We start from the raw sequence: 18438 nt of genomic DNA, 5'->3' as shown, positions 1-18438 counted from the left end.
TGAATTGGATTGAAATGATCACTTGCAGTTTCTGGGGTTCAAAGGCTTTATTCATGCAGGAGGCATTCACAGGTTGAGTAGAGATGAAAGAGAGAAATAACAGACATCTTGTCTCAGCAAGTTGGGAGAGAGAAAAACCAAAACATGACTCAGCTTTTAGGGGCGGAGGTAACCTTGATGAAGAGGCTACAAGCAAGTTAGACCAGGCATGTGCAAAGTCCATGGGGGGGGGTTAATCCGGTCCACCGGCCGGTTTAATCCAGCCCCTGTGGCAGTTTATTTCCTGGGGTAAAATGCTAAAACCTCAACAACTTAGTCCTAAAAAAAGGTTAACTTTGGTTAACCCTTTGGTCAGCCCTCACGGCCCTTCACTTCATCAAATCTGGCCCTCTTTGAAAAAAGTTTGGACACCACTGAGTTAGACAAACAGTGGCCTCGTGTAACACATGCATTAGTTCAAGAGGAAGGAAATGTATTTATTTTTCTTTCAACGGGGGGCTGTAGCCCCCAAAAGTTTGCAAACCACTTGTCTAACCCCTTTGCCCTTTCCTTCAACTGAAAAGAAGCCTGTAAATGAGGGTGGTGGTTCAGATGAGCCAATGTGGTTAGTGTGTTAGACCTGGGAAACCTGGATTTAAATCCTCACTCAACCTTTGGGGTCAATCACTGCCTCTCAGCTTAACCTACCTCACAGGGTTGTTGTGACAATTAAAGAGGAGGGAAAGACCTGGGTGTGGGGGACTCCCTGGTCCTGAATGGGGTCACTGTGCCCCTGAAGCACCAGGTGTACAGCCTGAGAGTCATTTTGGACTCACAGCTGTCCATGGAGGTGCAGGTCAACTCTGTGTCCAGGGCAGCTGTTTACCAGCTCCATCTGGTACGCAGGATGAGACCCTCCCTCCCACAGACTGTCTCGCCAGAGTGGTGCATGGTCTGGTTATCTCCCGCTTGGACTACTGCAATGCGTTCTATGTGGGGCTACCTTTGAAGGTGACCCGGAAACTACAACTAATCCAGAATGCGGCAGCAAGACTGGTGACTGGGGGCGGCCGCTGAGACCACATAACACCGGTCTTGAAAGACCTACACTGGCTCCCAGTACGTTTCCGAGCACAATTCAAAGTGTTGGTGCTGAACTTTGAAGCCCTCAACAGCCTCAGACCAGGACATCTGAAGGAGCGTCTCCACCCCCATCATCCAGCCAGTACACTGCGGTCCAGCTCCGAGGGCCTTCTGGCAGTTCCCTCACTGCGAGAAGCCAAGTTACAGGGAACCAGGCAGAGGGCCTTCTCAGTAATGGCACTCACTCTGTGGAACGCTCTCCTACCAGATGTCAAAGAGAAAAACAACTACCAGACTTTTAAAAGACATCTGAAGGCAGGCCTGTTTAGGGAAGCTCTTAATGTTTGATGAATTATTGTATTTTAATTTTTTGTTGGGAGCCGCCCAGAGTGGCTGGGGAAACCTAGCCAGATGGGCGGGGTATAAATAATAAATTATTATTATTATTATTATCCCATGCAGACTGACCACTCCCAAACATTCTGCATTTGCGAAACTGTTCGTGTTTCTTTGTGTGTGCCTGTATGTTTCCTTGATACCGTTCAGCTCTTTTCACTGCTTGGCTTGTGACATTTATGAAGGTTGCTGCAGATGGAGATCATTCTCTCAAACTCTGCTGACTGACGGGAGACGGTTTTGTCACCTGCTGAGTCATGGGAGGGGACAGCGTTTTGCTTGCACCCTGTCCACTCATTGGTAGCGCTTTGCTTGCGCTTTTGCTGACTGGAGAAAAGAGCCCAGTCGATGGAGAGCTGTCCACGCTCATCGCAGGAGATCACAGGCACTCATTTGCTAAGTGTTTGACGTGCACCATTTGCAAGCGCTTGGCAAACTATTTGCCTTCCTGCCAAGAACACGGAGGCGATTTAACCACACTTCTGCACCCGATTTAAGTCCAGGAAAGCGAGAGAGAGAGCGCTAAGAATCATCTCACTGCTGGGCGGGAGGCTGCAGAAGGACGGCCGGCTTAATAGTGATATGTGCAACTTGAGGAGCAGTCAACTGTAATCACTCAAAGTTTTGGCAAGGAGAAGCTGCAAGGAATTAGCTTTGGCTGGTGGCTGCATGTCAGCCTTGCCAGCCTTGAAGAGAGCCAGTTCTAATCAGGCAGACAGCGGAGACAGAAAGCAAATGGGCTGGGCTGCTCTCCATCAGGTACGTCAACATGTAGAGACAGGCAGATGGAGGACTCAAAAGTCGAGAGAGAAGTTTCATAACACAGGCTGGGGAACTGGGTTCATCCTTAATCCTCAAACCCCTAAGGACCAGTTTCCAATCGTAATGATGGCAAGCCACTTTGAGCCAAAGATTGAGGAGGTCCAATGTTGCAGGCAGGCAATGAGCTCTTGTGACATCACTTTGTGGAAATGTTCAGGGTGGCAGGAGAGGATATATTTTTTATTAATATCCTTCCTAACTTGCACTAGCAAGTTCCTTTATGTAGCAGAGTAACATTCCCCCTTTTATATGCACAACTGATAGCTGGTTGCAGGCTCGTGTGAGCCTCACACTGTCTCAGACTGAATTGTACGTTCCTGGTAAATTCCCTTGAATCCCTCTCAAAAGAATAAAGATGCCACAATCTTATTCAAAGTCAATAAAAGAAGTGTACTCACATCAGTTCACAGCTGGATTCCTGAAGGCAGACTTAACTTGCACTAGGAATTTCCTTTACTTAGCAGAGTTTTACATTCCCCTTTTCACACATAGCAGATAACTGGTTGCAGGCTCGTGTGAGCCTCTCACTATTATACAATTAATTCTGTCTCAGATTGAACTGTACGTTCCTGGTAAATTCCCTTGAATCCCTCTTAAAAAGAGTAAAGACACCACAATCTTATTCAAAGTCAATAAAAGAAGTGTACTCACATCAGTTCACAGCTGGATTCCTGAAGGCAGACTTAGTTAAAAATATGTACATGTGGATCTGCTCCATATGGGGGAATAATCCCAGTGCTTCTGAGAGCTAACAGAGCAGTCCTAGCTAGAAGCTGGTCAAACGAAGAAGGAAGTCAAAAAGAGGGAGGTGTGCTGCGTGACTCGTCCTTTTGTTACCTGGACAGGTTAGGTCACGCCCACCTTCTATCACATGCAAAAGGAAGGATGCTCCAGCCAGGAGGAACAGGAAGTTTCGACTGGCTGCACCAAACATTCCCTCGCATGTCCTCTCTAGCATTACAAGGAATGTTGGACTTGACTGCCTCTTGTCGATCACTGCCCACACATGTGCACAAAGTGCTTGTGACATGACTATCTCAAGGGCTGTCATATTCTCTCTTGGTCAGACAGCTGGAATAGTGTGTCCAATTTAAGAAGGATGTTGACAAGCTGGAAGGTGTGCAGAGGAGGGAGACCAAGATGACCAAGGGTCTGGAAACCAAGCCTAATGAGGAACGGTTGAAGGAGCTGGGTCTGTTTAACCTGGAAAAGAGGAGACTGAGAGGAGATACGATAGCCATCTTCAAATATCTGAAGGCCTATCCCATGGAAGAAGGAACAAGCTTGTTTTCTGCTGCTCTGGAGGGTAGGACTCGAACCCATGGCTTCAAATTACAAAACTAAAGCATCTGGGAAAACCTTTCTGAAAGTAAGAACTGTTTGACAGGGGAACAGACTCCCTTAGGAGGCAGTGGACTCTACGCCCTTGGAGGTTTTAAAGCAGAGGTTGGGTAGCCATCTGGATGTTTTAGCTGAGATTCCTGCATTGCAGGGGGTTGGACTAGATGACCCTGGGTGTCCCTTCCAACTCTGCAATTGGATGATTCTATGTAATGTCAATCTGAGGAGAATCTGAATTGCCGTTTTCTCCAGTTGGACTAGAGGACCATTGGCCTTCCATCTCTACGATTCTTTGATCCTGAGACTAGGTGGGCCTGATCCAGCAGACTCTCCTTCGGTTCTTATGATCGTTCTTATGTTCAGGATTGGGAGCAGGGGGAGGTAGACAGTCTGGACTGGCTCAAACAAAACACCAGGGTGTGATGCTATGGTGGAGCATCTATGCGCTGCCTGCTTCCAGCCCTGGCGTTGCTTGTCTTAATTGACGTCTAGGGGTGCAGTTGAGTCATTCCCTTCCTCTTTGCCCTCTGGCGTCTCCTGCTATTCTCCTTGATTGAGAAGCTGGCAGGGAGCAGAAAGACAGGCTGATGAAGGCTGATTGGATTGTCGGATGTCAAGGACTCATCAAGTTAACCCGCAAGCGTCACAATCTCAGCCAGCCTTCCCCAAGCTGGTGCCCGCCGTCTGTTTTGGATGAACTATGGCTGGCGCTAGAGGTGGTCCAAAACAGATGGAGGGCACCAGCTTGGGGAAGGGTGATTTTTCAAGGAGCATTGCAAGTGTGTGCTCTTTTTTAAAATTAGCAGGGAGAGACAGGTAAGCAGAAGGGATCGCATAGCAATAGCCGGGCATAATTGGCCAAGGTGGAGAATCAGTTGACTAGCAGCCAGGGAATGAATGAATGAATTTAAAAACCTAAGAAGAGCCTGATAGATCAGGCCTATGACCCACCCTAGCTGTGTTATCAAGGGTTAGTGATAAAAGGCCTGGGAAAATTAAAATGTTGTTTTTTCATAGAATTGTAGAGTTGGGATCCCGAGGGTCATCTAGTCCAACCTGTTCAGTTTGGGCCTGTTACTCAGAAGGCCGCAGGTCTCATTTGCACCACCTCACCTGAGACAGCAGGAGCACCTCCAAAGAATATATTGAGGTATTGGCAGCCCCATGTGAAGGCATTCAGACTGAAAGGCTTCAATGTCTCTGAAGGCAAGGACCAGCAGTTTGAGCAGTCTGGATTGTTTTAAAAGAGGATTTGACAAATTCATGAAGGAGAGGGCTGTCCCTAGAAATTGCAGACATCCCGTGAAGTTGAATGCTGGAAGATCAAGGACAGGCGAAAGAAAGCCCTTCTTCACACAGTGCAGAGAAACTGTGGAACTCCCTCCCACAGGAGGCGGTCAAGGTCACCAACTTAGATTACTTTAAAAGAGGAATAGACAAATTCCTGGAGGATGTGATGGCCTGGGACTCGGAGCCAGGGGAGTCTCAGTCTGCACCGAACCCTTTGCCTCAGGCGGCAGCTGAAACTAGTCTGGGGCCTGATTCTGAAGAGCCCCAGTCTGCACAGGTTCCCCTGCAACAAGCACCAGCTGGGCCGAGTCAGGGGCCTGAGCCTGCCCTGGCTCCAGATGCGGGGATGACCTCGTTGCCTCCAGCTGGGCCATCACTTGCAGTTGCTCCACTACCGGTTGGGTCAGGAGAGGCTGAGGCAGCCCCTGGGTCTAGTAACCCACCGACGTCTCCCAAGCTGCAGAGACTCAGGTCGGAAAGAAGGAGAGACCTGAGTACTCACAGGAGGAGGGCTCACCTTTGGGTGAAACAGGGAGGTGAGTCGCCGGGGGATCAGGACCGGCCGTTACCCCGACAAAGATAAAAGGCTGCTGGACCCCACCCCAGGTTGCGGGAGCAACATTGCTGTTGGCCAGAACATGCCTGGGATCCTGTGCCTGACCTTGCCTGGTTTCCTGCCTTGGCCCTGTGGGACTGACTCCTCGCGGAACCCTTGGATTCAGGACCGGACCTGGACCGCGTTGCTCGGGTTACCCCCGGGCCCAGCACAGTGGAGAAGCCTATTGATGGCGAGAAGCCAAGCTGGCTGCACACTGCCTCCATGGTTGGAGGCAGCAATGCTGAATCCCACAGGGGCTGGAGATGGCTCTTGTGTTCGAATCCTGCTTTCATTTTTTTAAAATAATTTTTTATTAAGTTTTGCACAAATATATCCAATCATACAAATTCCCAATTAACATATTTTCAGTTTTAGGACTTCAGTTTTGGGTTTTAGGACTTCCCTCAACTTCTCTGACAATCATCCGTATTTAAAATTTTGTCTACGCATTCCTCAAATTTAGTATCGCCTTCTTTTTTTTTTAATGTCTTAATAGTCTTATTTGCATTTTTGCAATATTCCTTATTTTTTCACAGAGCTTCTTTAAAACCCACTAGCGTTGTTTGCTCGTCACATACACTCTTCAAATACTCTGAATTTTTTTTCCAGTCCTGCTTTCAGGGTTCTCTCAGGCATTTGGTTGTCCCCTGTGAGAAGAGGGTGCTGGTTTCGATGGGCCACTGGCCTGATCCGGCAGGCCCTTCTTAGGCTCTTTCCTTCTTAACTGATGATTCCAGTCTCCTCTCTGCTTCTTCATCTGCTCCCATTAACCCGACATGGATGCTCCGAAAACGCAGCACGTCCTCTATTGAAACGGGTGGGTGGTTTCCCTCCCCTCCCCAAGTGGACCCATGTTCCCGCATTGTGTCCCTCCTAATGAAAGCGGGGCCCTATCTTGTCCGCGATAAGGCTGCTATTGTGTCCTCTTATTTGGCGCCCAGCATCACCCGCCGCCATCAACGCCGCCCTTTGGAGAAGAGATCAGATAGGAGGTTATGAAAGGAAGAGTGCTGCCTTTCATTCGCTGCCCCATCCAGGCTAGCCGGGAGACTGTCATTGTTAGTATTGCTGTCACCGTGCTGTCAATGGGGCAGGCGTCTCTGCCGGAGCGCCCTCCCCACCCGCCGCTGCTGCTGCCATGGCCTTGCCACCCACTCGGAGGACGTGATGCCCCTCCTCTCCCTTCTCTAATCTCCTAAATGGCTCCATCAATAACAATCTCAAGGAGTGCGCATGAGACATATGGGCAAACCTTTATCGGTGTACGCGAGCCCCTGGCAAGGCACTTGAGAATGGGCCCAGACCAGCAGGGCTGGCGCGCTGGTGTCTTTGGGGGGCTGCTGACCCCCAGCAGTGTCTCCAAGTGATCCAGGGCAACTCTGGATTTCTGGCAGATTGCCGCGGACTCTGCAGGTTTGGCTCAAAGCAAGTGTTTGCAGCTCCTTGAAATCTTACCTTTGCAGCTAGTGATGTTCTGGGAGTTTTTTCCTTTCTCTCTCTCATGTGGGGAGGGGGGAAGGTAGCAAAGAGAAAACATAATAGCTGGTCAGTTTGGGTTAGAATGGGCGGCTGATAATGCCAAGGTTGCAGGTTTGATCTGCACATTCCTGCGTTGCATTGGTGGGGGGGGGGTGGACAAAATGATTCTCAGTGTCCCTTCTAACTCTATAATGTTATGATTTCCTATGATAAGGCCAGTCGCCCATCTAGCCAAACTTCCCACAGTGGCCAACTGATGGCTGCAGTTCACATCTGTGTCCGAGGTCATGAATGAAACTCACGCAGGCGAACAGGAGAGGGATTTGTTGCCTGCCTTTTATCAGTCCGCAAAATTACACACTGTTTTCTGCCTTGTTTTTGAAGTTTCCTTTCCCATGGAAATTCGTATTCCATGTTGCTCATTTAGTGAGATGAATGACGCAGGTCTTAGTGGAAGCTGAAGTGGAGCTGAATGGAAGCAGCGCTGGTGGTGCTGAACCCAGGACAGGATGGGGCCTCCTTACACCCCTAGAGGTTCACAAGTTCATGGCACACATTCGGTCTCCGTACCTCTCTCAGCCACCATCGTGGACCAGCATGCGTGACACACTCTCTGACACACACACACACACACACACACACACACACACACACCTTTCTGATGGCTCCGCTCTGCCCTCCACAGTCAATGGAAGATATGCTTCTCTATACCGGTTACTGGAAACCAAGTCTTGCTTTTGGGTTTCCCATGATGGGCATCTGTTTGGCCACTAAAAGAACAGGATGCTGGGTGTTGGGAGCGAGCCAACAGTAAATCACACCATGAAAGTTGGAATTAAGTCTTTATTACCAACTTTTTTCAAGATTCGGTTGAGCATCAGCCCTAATGAGCACAGCAGCTCATTCCTGGCACTTCCTCCATGGAAATAAGTTGCCAAGACTGAAAGTCCCCATCTCCCCGCAGCCATCTAAGTCCCTTCCTTCCCATGGCTTTTCCCAAGCAATCAGAGACTGTGCCTGTGTGATGCTTTCCTCTCCTCCGCCCTTTTCATGCCTCGCCTTGTTCTGGGAGACCAGGGAGGAGTGTAGCTTGTCACAGCAGGAGGGGGGGACATCCATGACTCTTCACCAGCCTGACTCATCTCTGCCTCTTGGCCTCCCTCATCCCACTCTCTTGCTTCCGCTTCTGCCTCTGATTCTGCACTGCTCTCTGCCACAGACTCCACCCGCTCACTAAGCCCTGTTACCTCTTCAGCCTCTGACACCTCCTCTTCCCAGGCTTCTCTCTCTTCTCCCTCTGACCACCCATCCTCGTCTCACCACCACTCCCCAGGCTCTGAGCCTTCTTCCCTTGGGGGTCCCCCAGCTGCTTCCTTCCACCATTCCTCTGCGTCCATGACATTGAGCTGCACCCTCGTGCAAATTAATTGAAACAAACAATGTCGTTTATTGTATAAAACTCATATATACATGTACAAAACTCACATACACGTACATTAGTAATGGATATGACCTCCGCTATTTTTAAGCAGCATTTGAACACGGTTTGGCATGGAGTTTAATAGTTTCAAACAGTTACTGTTGTTTTTCGGATCCCTGGACCACACTCAGATCAGCAGCTGAATAAGCTTCTCCATAGTCGTACCGTCTACAGCACGGAGGCGACTTTTGCATATAGCCCACAAATTCTCAATGGGATTTACGTCCGGGGAATTCCCTGGTCAATCAAATACCTGTATTGGCTGCTCTGAATTCCTTCACCACTTTCGATGTGTGACAGGGGGCTAGATCCTGCTGCAATATCCCAGTCCCATCAGGATACCTGTTTTCCAGCTCTGGAATAACTCTCTTTTGTAGAACCTCAATATATTGTGGCGAGCGCATCATTCCTTCTATTGGCTGCAGGCTTCCGACACCATAATGACCAACTGACTTTTCGTGTTTGTTTTGAGTACAGGATTACGAGTAAGATAGAAAACAGGCTTTGTTTCAGTTAATTTGCACAGGGGTGTAGATGTGCTGCTGGTCAGATCCAGAACGTGCTCTCCTGCTGTTCTTATATCCTTTGCCTTCGGCAGCCAGGGATGACCAGGGCTCAAAGAGAGACAGGTGATTTTGGGGGCTGGGCATCTTGACAGTTGGCCACTTTTGCCTTCAGCATCTTTGCACGTACCCTGGCAATCTGCCCATGCTCAATACAGCCATGAAAAGGTCCAGCCAGACTGTCCTGTTCGGCACCGGTCCTGCTTAAGCCCACTTAAACAGAGGAGCCAGGGATTCTCTCTCGTGTCCTTGAAGACATAGCCCCATTTTTGCGACTAGCTCACTAGGCCACACTACCCCGTTCCTCCTCCCTACGGGGCTCCCCTGCTGTCGGGAGGGAGGGCCAGAGTTACAGGCTTTGCCCGCCTGCTGTCCTCTCCCAGGCTGTCACCAGCAATTCCTCTCCGCTGTGAGCGCAGGCAGCCGAGGGCTGCGTGTTGTGGTGATGGTGTTGTTGTTGTGAACAAACCTTGGGGCTTGATGATTTCTTCAAAGCATCTGTCAGCTTTGAAGGCATCCAGCACGTTCGGGTTGTTCTGAGCCGCCAGCCATGACCTTTCCCCTGGCTGATGAGTTCGATGGAGAAGAAAGAGCTCTGGTGGAAAGCCTGGCATCCTTTTAATCCTCCAAATTTATGGTCGGCCCTGCAAGGGGGGAGTGATTTAGGGAGCCGCTGCCGCCCCACAAAAGGGTGGAGGGGAAGCAAGAAGGGCTTAAGGGAAGCAAGACCCTCTCCGTCCCCACCATGCAAGGTTGTCACCTGTCCTGTATCCTGTATTTTGATGCAAAATGCTATGTCTTGTTTTGATACGGTTTTGTCTTGTATTTCAAGTCTGTCCTCCCTCCCTCCCTCCCTCCCTCCCTCCCTCTCTCTCTCTCTCTCTCTGCCAAGTTAGGGATTCTTTCCAATGCATGTGTTTGAAGGGGTTTCAAAAAAATTCCACTGGAAAAACGGTTATGTCCCTGTGAAGATGGCAGTAGTGAGTCAGTGGCTCATGTGCTTCTGGCTTGCACCCATTATAAAGATTTGAGGAGTGAGGTTATTACCCCTCTATTATTGTACATGCCAGGTCACTCAGCCATTACTACTGTGTCCTTTCTTATAGCAGATCAAGATGATCAGGTGACAGCAAAAACTGCAGGGATTTTAGTGGGGGCACTTAGAATTAGATCTATTCTTTGATTATTGATGTAAACCCCAAAATGTATTTTCTATACCGTATATACTCGAGTGTAAGCTGACCTTTTCAGCACGTTTTTTCTGCTGAAAAAAGCCCCCCTCGGCTTATACTTGAGTGAGGAGGGCGGCGGAGGGATGAGCGGCCTGAAAGGAGCCCTTTCTGGCTGCTTGTTCTTCTTCCACCGCTGTCGCCGCCACCAGGTTTTGTGGTGTGGTGAACCGGCTTATACCCGAGTCAATAAGTTTTCCCAGTTTTTTTTTGTGCTAAAATTAGGTGCCTTGGCTTATAAAGTGGTACCTTGGGTTAAGTACTTAATTCGTTCCAGAGGTCCGTTCTTAACCTGAAGCTGTTCTTAACCTGAAGCACCACTTTAGCTAATGGGGCCTCCCACTGCCCCCGCGCCGCCGGAGCACAATTTCCGTTCTCATCCTGAAGCAAAGTTCTTAACCCGAGGTACTATTTCGGAGTCTGTAACCTGAAGCGTATGTAACCTGAGGTACCACTGTATTCGGGTTGGCTTATACTCGAGTATATACGGTAGTTAAGTTTTTACCTCCATTTTCAGTACATTTTATTTTATTTTATTGCTATGGCTGGTGCCTGATGCAAATAAAGATTCTTCTGACTCTGAAGGGGTTTGTGAAAGTTCATGTATTTAAGCTCTGAGTAGCCATGCACAGACAGATTTACACATTCGTGTGCATGTGTGTGAAAAATTCCAGAGGGGCCATCCTGTTAGGCTGCAGTAGTTGTAAGGGGTTGCTTTGAAGCTTCTTCAGCACTAGATGGGGGGGGGGGAATCTCCCCTCTTAACCGCCCCTCCATGTCCTGTACAGTGGTGCCTCGCAAGACGAAATTAATTCGTTCTGCGAGTCTCTTCGTCTAGCGGTTTTTTCGTCTTGCGAAGCAACCCTATTAGCGGCTTAGCGGATTAGTGGTTTAGCGGCTATTAGCGGCTATTAGCGGCTATTAAAGGCTTAAGGGATTAGCGGATTAGCTGCTAAAAGGCTATTAGCGGTTTAGCGGCTTAGAAAAAGGGGGTGGGGAGCGAAAAAAAATCTCAAGACTCGCAAGACATTTTCGTCTTGCGAAGCAAGCCCATAGGGAAATTCGTCCTGCGAAGCACATCGAAAAACGGAAAACCCTTTCGTCTAGCGGGTTTTCCTTCTTGCGAGGCATTCGTCTTGCGGGGCACCACTGTATTTTGCCAGAACAAAGGTGGCAACCCTGCTACCTAGACGGAAGGGTCTGTAGCCTTGGCTGAGAGGAGCCAGGAGTTTGTTTGTTGCTCTATTGTATGAGGGATAACCTATTAGGGATTCTTTAGCTGAGATTCCTGCATTGCAGGGGGTTGGACTAGATGACCCCTGAGTTCGCTTCCAACTCTACAATTCTATAATTCTAGGAATACAGTGGCTCTTGCAAATCATGGCACAGGATGATGGTGAGCAGCTGGCAGGATGCTTCTGAGTGCTTCACAGCTGAATGAATGCCCATGGGCATCTAAAGGGATCCCCCTACCCCTGTAAGATCACTAAATTTGTGGGAATGTTCAGGGAGGCAGGAGATGATATACTGTTTATTAATAGCCTTCCTAACTTGCACTAGCAAGTTCCTTTACTTAGCAGAGTTTTACATTCCCCTTTGAAACACACAGCTGGTAGCAGGTTTTATTAAGCCTCTCACTATCATACAATTCCACAGCAACCCGGAAGTAACGGAATCTGCCAGAATATTATTTCCAGCATGCATTTCTAGCTAAAAAGCTGCTTCAACAACAGAGGAAGTCAAAGAGACAGAGAGAGAGTGCTGCGTGCCTTGTGCTTTGTTACCTGGACAGGTAAAGTCACGCCCACCTCTAGTCACATGCAAAGGAAGTATGTCCCAGCCCAGGAGGAAAGAGGAAGTTCCGACTGGCTGGACCAAACATCCCCTTGCATGTCCACTCTAGGAAAACAAGGAATGTTGTACTTGACTGCTACTTACCTTATGTATTAAGATTAGCTGCAGTTCTCACTCAGGGCCACCAGTATGCAAATAAAGGATTGAGAACTGTCACTCACTGATTGGTTAGCTAGTTGGGCGTTGTTACTGTTACAAGTTACTTAGTATTATAGAAAGCAGCCAGCTAGGCTGCAGTCAGTCTGACTCCATGAGCAGTTCTAACTGCTGTAATAAAGAGCTGTGAATCTGACAGAGCTGTGCCCTTCATCCATCTTTCCCACTATTCAACAACTTACATATCACATCCCACAAAATTCAGGATCTGAAATTATCTAGCTGCACCTCTGACCCTTACGTATCCTCGCTCAGAGGTGCATTCTATTTCACGTCGGGTTAATGCCTGCTTTGCAAAATTCTAAAATGTGCATTTGGTTTCATGCAGGGAAAGAAGCAGCATTTGTCAGCTGCATAGTAAACCTGCTCACCTGTTCAACATTATGGGCCTAATTCTGCAGAAGTCTCCCTCTCCTGATGAGGTCAGACAGGCCTTCCTCCCTGTTGAACTTAGGAGCAGAGTAAGAAAGAGGCTGCTGGATTCGGCCAAGGGCCCATCTAGTCCAGCATCCTGTTCCCGCAGTGGCTGACCAGATGCCCATTATGGGAAACCCGCAAGCAGGATCCGAGCACAGAAGCCCTCCCCCCTCCTGCGGTTTCAAACAACTGGCATTCAGAAGCATTTCTTCCTCTGAATGTGGAGACAGAACATAACCTTCATCGTGGCTGCTAGCCATCAATAGCCCTCTCCTCCATGAATGTGTCTAATCTGCTTTAAAGTCTATCCAAGTTGATGTCCACCACTGCTTCCTTCTTCCATAAGTCTAGCCTCTGCTGCTTGGTGACTTATATACAACGATATACGATATCTTTATTGTCATTGTCCCTTGCGGAACAATGAAATTGAAAAACTACAAAAAACTACATAAAACTACCACAAAACTACATAAAAACTACATAAAAACTACATAAAACATTCAAAAACCCCTAAAAAACTCTAGAACCCCATTTTAAAATACACTATACTACAGAGACCCCTTATGCTGCGTTTAGAACCAGAATTGCATTATTTATGGAAGCAGGCATTTTTAGCAAGTTTCCCAGTTGATTTACCTTTTGTAAACTCACAGGGCGCTGTTTAGAGACTATGAAGTTAAGTGACATATAAATTGTTGTGGGGAAAAGGTTGGAATAAACTTAGCGGTAGAAGCAGGCGCAGAAGTTATCCCTCCAGGCGCAGGAACGCGATGGCAAAAGACAACGCCACCTTATTTTCAGAGCCTGCCTGTTCCCAAATATAATAGGCCTCCTTGGCGCCCATAAATCCTTCTGCAACAGCAGGAGAGTGAGCACTTGCTCTCTCCTGGGCAGCCTCCGTTGTGCACCGAGAAATGGAAGAGTGAGCTTCATTATTTACGGACAGCCTCCTGCCTTCCCTTGTGTTCCTTCCTCCTTTCCATCTAGCTGGGTCCCTAATGGAGAGCAGATACTCAAACAAGCTCCCTAACCATCCCTGACTGCCCGACTGGATTGGAAAAACATGGGTTTGTGCAGTGAGATGAAGAAGTCTTCGCCCCATTAGGGGGACAGGGGATTTTGTTTTTAGAATGTTGCACTATTTTAGTGTTGTTAGCCGCCCTGAGCCCGGCTTCGGCTGGGGAAGGCGGGATATAAATAAAAAATATTATTATTATTATTATTATTATTATTATTATTATTATTATGTGCATGTGTTGTGGCAGGGCTCACTACAGCCGCCCTAATGGGAGTACAGGGATCACATTCACTTTCACCCCTAATGTTAGGAGTTCTTGCTTCCATTTCAATCTATGATTGAAATGATTCTATGATTCTATGATTCAATCTGTGCACCCCTAAGGGTTAAGGGAGGGAGCAGGCATTTGATTCAAAGGACTTAGAATCAGGTCACCTTTGTTGCGCCAGAATCTGCCTTTTCCCCCCCGTATATAATTTTTATTTGATTTTACAAGTGTGAAATTACAACAGCATCAAATACATACAGTGGTGCCTCACAAGAGGAAATTAATTCATTCTGCGAGTTTTTTCGTTCTACGAGTTTTTTCATCTTGCGAAGCGCCACTGTGTATTGACGGTTTCCCGTAGGAATGCATTGGCGGTTAAAAAAAAAAAAAAGGCGCAAGACGTTTCGTCTTGCGAAGCAAGCCCATAGGGAAATCCGTCTTGTGAAGCAACTCAGAAAACAAAAAACTCTTTCGTCTTGCGAGTTTTTCGTCTTCCGAGGCATTCGTCTTGCGAGGTACCACTGTAGTCATTTAGAGATTTCTCTGTATCTCTATAGACTTCCCTCCAGGGGTCCTATTGTCAGCATTTTCAACTGCATATTATTTCATCATCCATATTTTAAATCTATCCATATTGTCCAAAGTATTTGTAATAATAATAATAATAATAATAATAATAATAATAATAATAATGTTGTATTATTTATACCCTGCCCACTCTGTGCAGCTCCTAACCAAATATTAAAAACACAATACTGTACAGCATTAAACATTAAAAACTTCCCTAAACAGGGCTGCCTTCAGATGTCTTTTAATGCCGGCTCAGACTCGTTATCCATCCAGCCCAGCATTTTTATTTAATTCTTATTTATTGCATTTATACCCCACCTTTACCTCCATGGGGCTCAGGGTGGCATTACTCAGCTCTCCATCCCACTCCTGACTGAAGCCCTGAGGGGCTGAGAGAGACAGCAACTTGCCCCCCCCCCCAGGCCACACCCAGCAAGTGCCATGATGGCCAAGTGGGGATTCACTGCTCTGTTAGCAAATCAGGTGCTGTTTCAACAAGCTAGTTGTCCTTGCTTTGCTTACCCTCTGCTTGCGTATTTTTAAAAAAATAAAGAAAAAGAAAACTTAGGGAGAGACCTGAAGTCTCTATTGTGGGAATGTTTAGGGAGGCAGGAGAGGATATATTGTTTATTAATATCCTTCCTAACTTGCACTAGGAAGTTCCTTTACTTAGCAGAGTTTTACATTCCCCTTTTCACACATAGCAGATAACTGGTTGCAGGCTCGTGTGAGCCTCTCACTATTATACAATTAATTCTGTCTCAGATTGAACTGTACGTTCCTGGTAAATTCCCTTGAATCCCTCTTAAAAAGAGTAAAGACACCACAATCTTATTGAAAGATGATAAAGGTTTACTCACATCAGTTCACAGTTGGATTCCTGAAGGCAGACTTAGTTACAAATATGTACATGTGGATCTACGCCATATTGAGGAATAATCCCAGTGCTTCTGCTAGCTGAGATCTGGCAGAGCAGTCCTAGCTAGAAGCTGGTCAAAAGGAGAAGGAAGTCAAAAAGAGACAGGTGTGCTGCGTGACTCGTCCTTTTGTTACCTGGACAGGTTAGGTCATGCCCACCTTCTAGCACATGTAAAAGGAAGGATGCTCCAGCCAGGAGAAACAGGAAGTTTCGACTGGCTGGACCAAACATTCCCTCACATGTCTTCTCTAGCATTACAAGGAATGTTGTACTTGACTGCCTCTCATAGATCACATGGCAGCTCAGTCCAGCCATATGCTACCCCTGGGTTGGGTTGGTGTTGGCATCCGTCTGTCTTGAGAGACAACAGAGTTTGTCCCTGGGGTGAAGTCAAACTACTGGAGAATCCCAATGCCCGCTGTGACTGCAGAGACGAGTAGCTCCTCACTGCTGCCCCCCGCGTTGTTTTTGCTGCGCACCGAAGTGACCTCCTGAGCAGCGTGTCTGGGGGTCCTGGGCTGCCCAGATGGCTTTGTGGTCCAAAGGAAAGCCGAGCAAGACGCTGGGCACCAGCTTGGAAGGAGGCATTTGAGGAGCCACCCAACCGATGGAGTTGAGCCTCTTCTTCTCCCGAAAATGTTCTGCAAAGCATCGGGTTGGGCTAGGATGGGTGCAAATGCTCAGGGTTCTTGTTGCCGGTGCCTCCGGGTCCCCTAGGCAGGCTTTGGGGACGGGATAGGCAGTATCTCGGATGGAGCCTCACCCAGAAACAGAGCCCCCAAACGGGCAGCGCCTGACGGAGCCCACGGCAAGGAAGGCCTGGCTGTATTCTACAGTGCATGTGTCTCCAGTGTTTTTGAGCAGCTGGAGATACGGCCCTGTCGGAATAACAGCCAGAGCCAAGAGCGTCAAAGGGATCCGTCTCTCAGGTATCTGCAGTGGGACTGATGACGTTGACTGATGATTTAGTTTACTTATATGCCGCTTTCCCACAACGTGCTGTGCCCAATCAGCTCACAGCAAACATTCAGAAACACCAAAACACTGAAAATACAAACATACAGTGGTACCTCTGGTTACGTACTTAATTCGTTCCGGAGGTCCGTTCTTAACCTGAAACTGTTCTTAACCTGAGGTACCACTTTAGCTAATGAGGCCTCCCACTGCCGCTGCGCGATTTCTGTTCTCATCCTGAAGCAAAGTTCTTAACCTGAGGTACTATTTCTGGGTTAGCTGAGTCTGTAACCTGAAGCGTATGTAACCCGAGGTACCACTGTACAAATTACAGAACATGTTAATAAAGTCAAATGACAAAAATCAACAATTCAACAAATGCAGAATAAATCAGTGTTACCAAAACAAACAAACAAACAAACCCCACCAAATCAATGTTTAAGTACATAAAGTAAAACAAAAGTGAACCAGCAATAATGTACTCTAAGGAGACTGACCCATAATTTAGAGGGAAGGAGTAGATGACGTACAGCTGGCATACAGGCTAGATGACACACAGCTGGTCGACTTAATATTTTAAGATATGGTCTCACTGACACATTAGACTGATTATATGCTGATTTATTAAAGCAAAAATACATACCCAGTTTCAAATGCAAAATTAGTACAAAGAAGAAGAAGAAGAAGAGTTTGGATTTGATATCCCGCCTTTCACTCCCTTTAAGGAGTCTCAAAGCAGCTAACATTCTCCTTTCCCTTCCTCCCCCACAACAAACACTCTGTGGGGTGAGTGGGGCTGAGAGACTTCAAAGAAGTGTGACTGGCCCAAGGTCACGCAGCAGCTGAATGTGGAGGAGCGGGGAAGCGAACCTGGTTCACCAGATTACGAGTCCACTGCTCTTAACCACTACACCACACTGGCTCCTCCAGTGGCATCTCTTCCATTTTCAGCCTCGTGCTGTTATTCGTAGCGGGAAAGGCAGGTCCAGCTTCTTCTCTGCTTTGCAAAAGTAACATGCCCGGCTAAGGGAGCTGGGCATGTTTAGCCTGGAGAAGAGGAGGTTAAGGGGTGATATGATAGCCATGTTCAAATATATAAAAGGATGTCACATAGGGGAGGGAGAAAGGTTGTTTTCTGATGCTCCAGAGAAGCGGACACGGAGCAATGGATCCTAAACATTAGGAAGAACTTCCTGACAGTAAGAGCTGTTCGACAGTGGAATTTGCTGCCAAGGAGTGTGGTGGAGTCTCCTTCTTTGGAGGTCTTTAAGCAGAGGCTTGACAACCATATGTCAGGAGTGCTCTGATGGTGGTTCCTGGTTGGCAGGGGGTTGGACTCGATGGCCCTTGTGGTCTCTTCCAACTCTATGATTCTATGATTCTAAGTAGATGCAGCCATGTTGTTTAGTATTGGGGACATGATAGAATGTGAGCCCAGGCCAGAGCAAACTTCGTAGTACAGCCATACCTCGGGTTACAGACGCTTCTGGTTGCATAATTTCAGGTTGCACACTGCGCCGAACTCTGAAGTACCGGAACGGGTTACGGCACATGCACATGCGGAGAAGAGCTAAATCGCACATGTGCAGAAGTGCCAAATCGCAACCCGCGTGTGCACAGACGCGGCGCTGTGGGTTGTGAACGTGCTTCCCGCTGTGCTACCAGTCTGCCTCCCCTCTCAAACTGGATGCTCTGCGACCCTTTAGGAATATTGGGACATTGGGGCAAGGCACTGGGCTGCGGGACAGGAATAAAAAACATTCCCATGGAATGGGGTGGGGGGTTAGGGGTGGGAAGAAAGGGGCCAGTGGGGGGGGGGAGCTCCCCTTTGGGGTTCGAGAATGGAGGCTCACACCATTCCCAATTGGTCAGACTTTATTTAGTGATGAATCACAGGCAGAGCCCAAAGGGTCTGCAAGAACATTTCCATTAGGACACACACAAGAAATAAATTGTTGTCTGCCCCCCCCGCCCCCAATCTCTGAGTTCTGTGAGATTCCAGTGGTTCGAGGGTTTGTGATT

General features: G+C 47.8%; 1 protein-coding gene across 6 annotated transcripts in view; it reads left to right on the top strand.

Annotated features, from left to right (window-relative positions):
• Positions 1 to 18438, top strand: part of PDE2A (phosphodiesterase 2A) — a 385285-nt gene that overhangs the window by 220344 nt on the left and 146503 nt on the right. The window lies entirely within an intron of this gene.

This window comes from Podarcis tiliguerta (assembly GCF_965153285.1).
Source record: "Podarcis tiliguerta genome assembly, chromosome: 4".
Taxonomy (NCBI): domain Eukaryota; kingdom Metazoa; phylum Chordata; class Lepidosauria; order Squamata; family Lacertidae; genus Podarcis; species Podarcis tiliguerta.
Note: the sequence above shows the minus strand (reverse complement) of the source record. Positions and strands in the feature narration are given on the sequence as shown.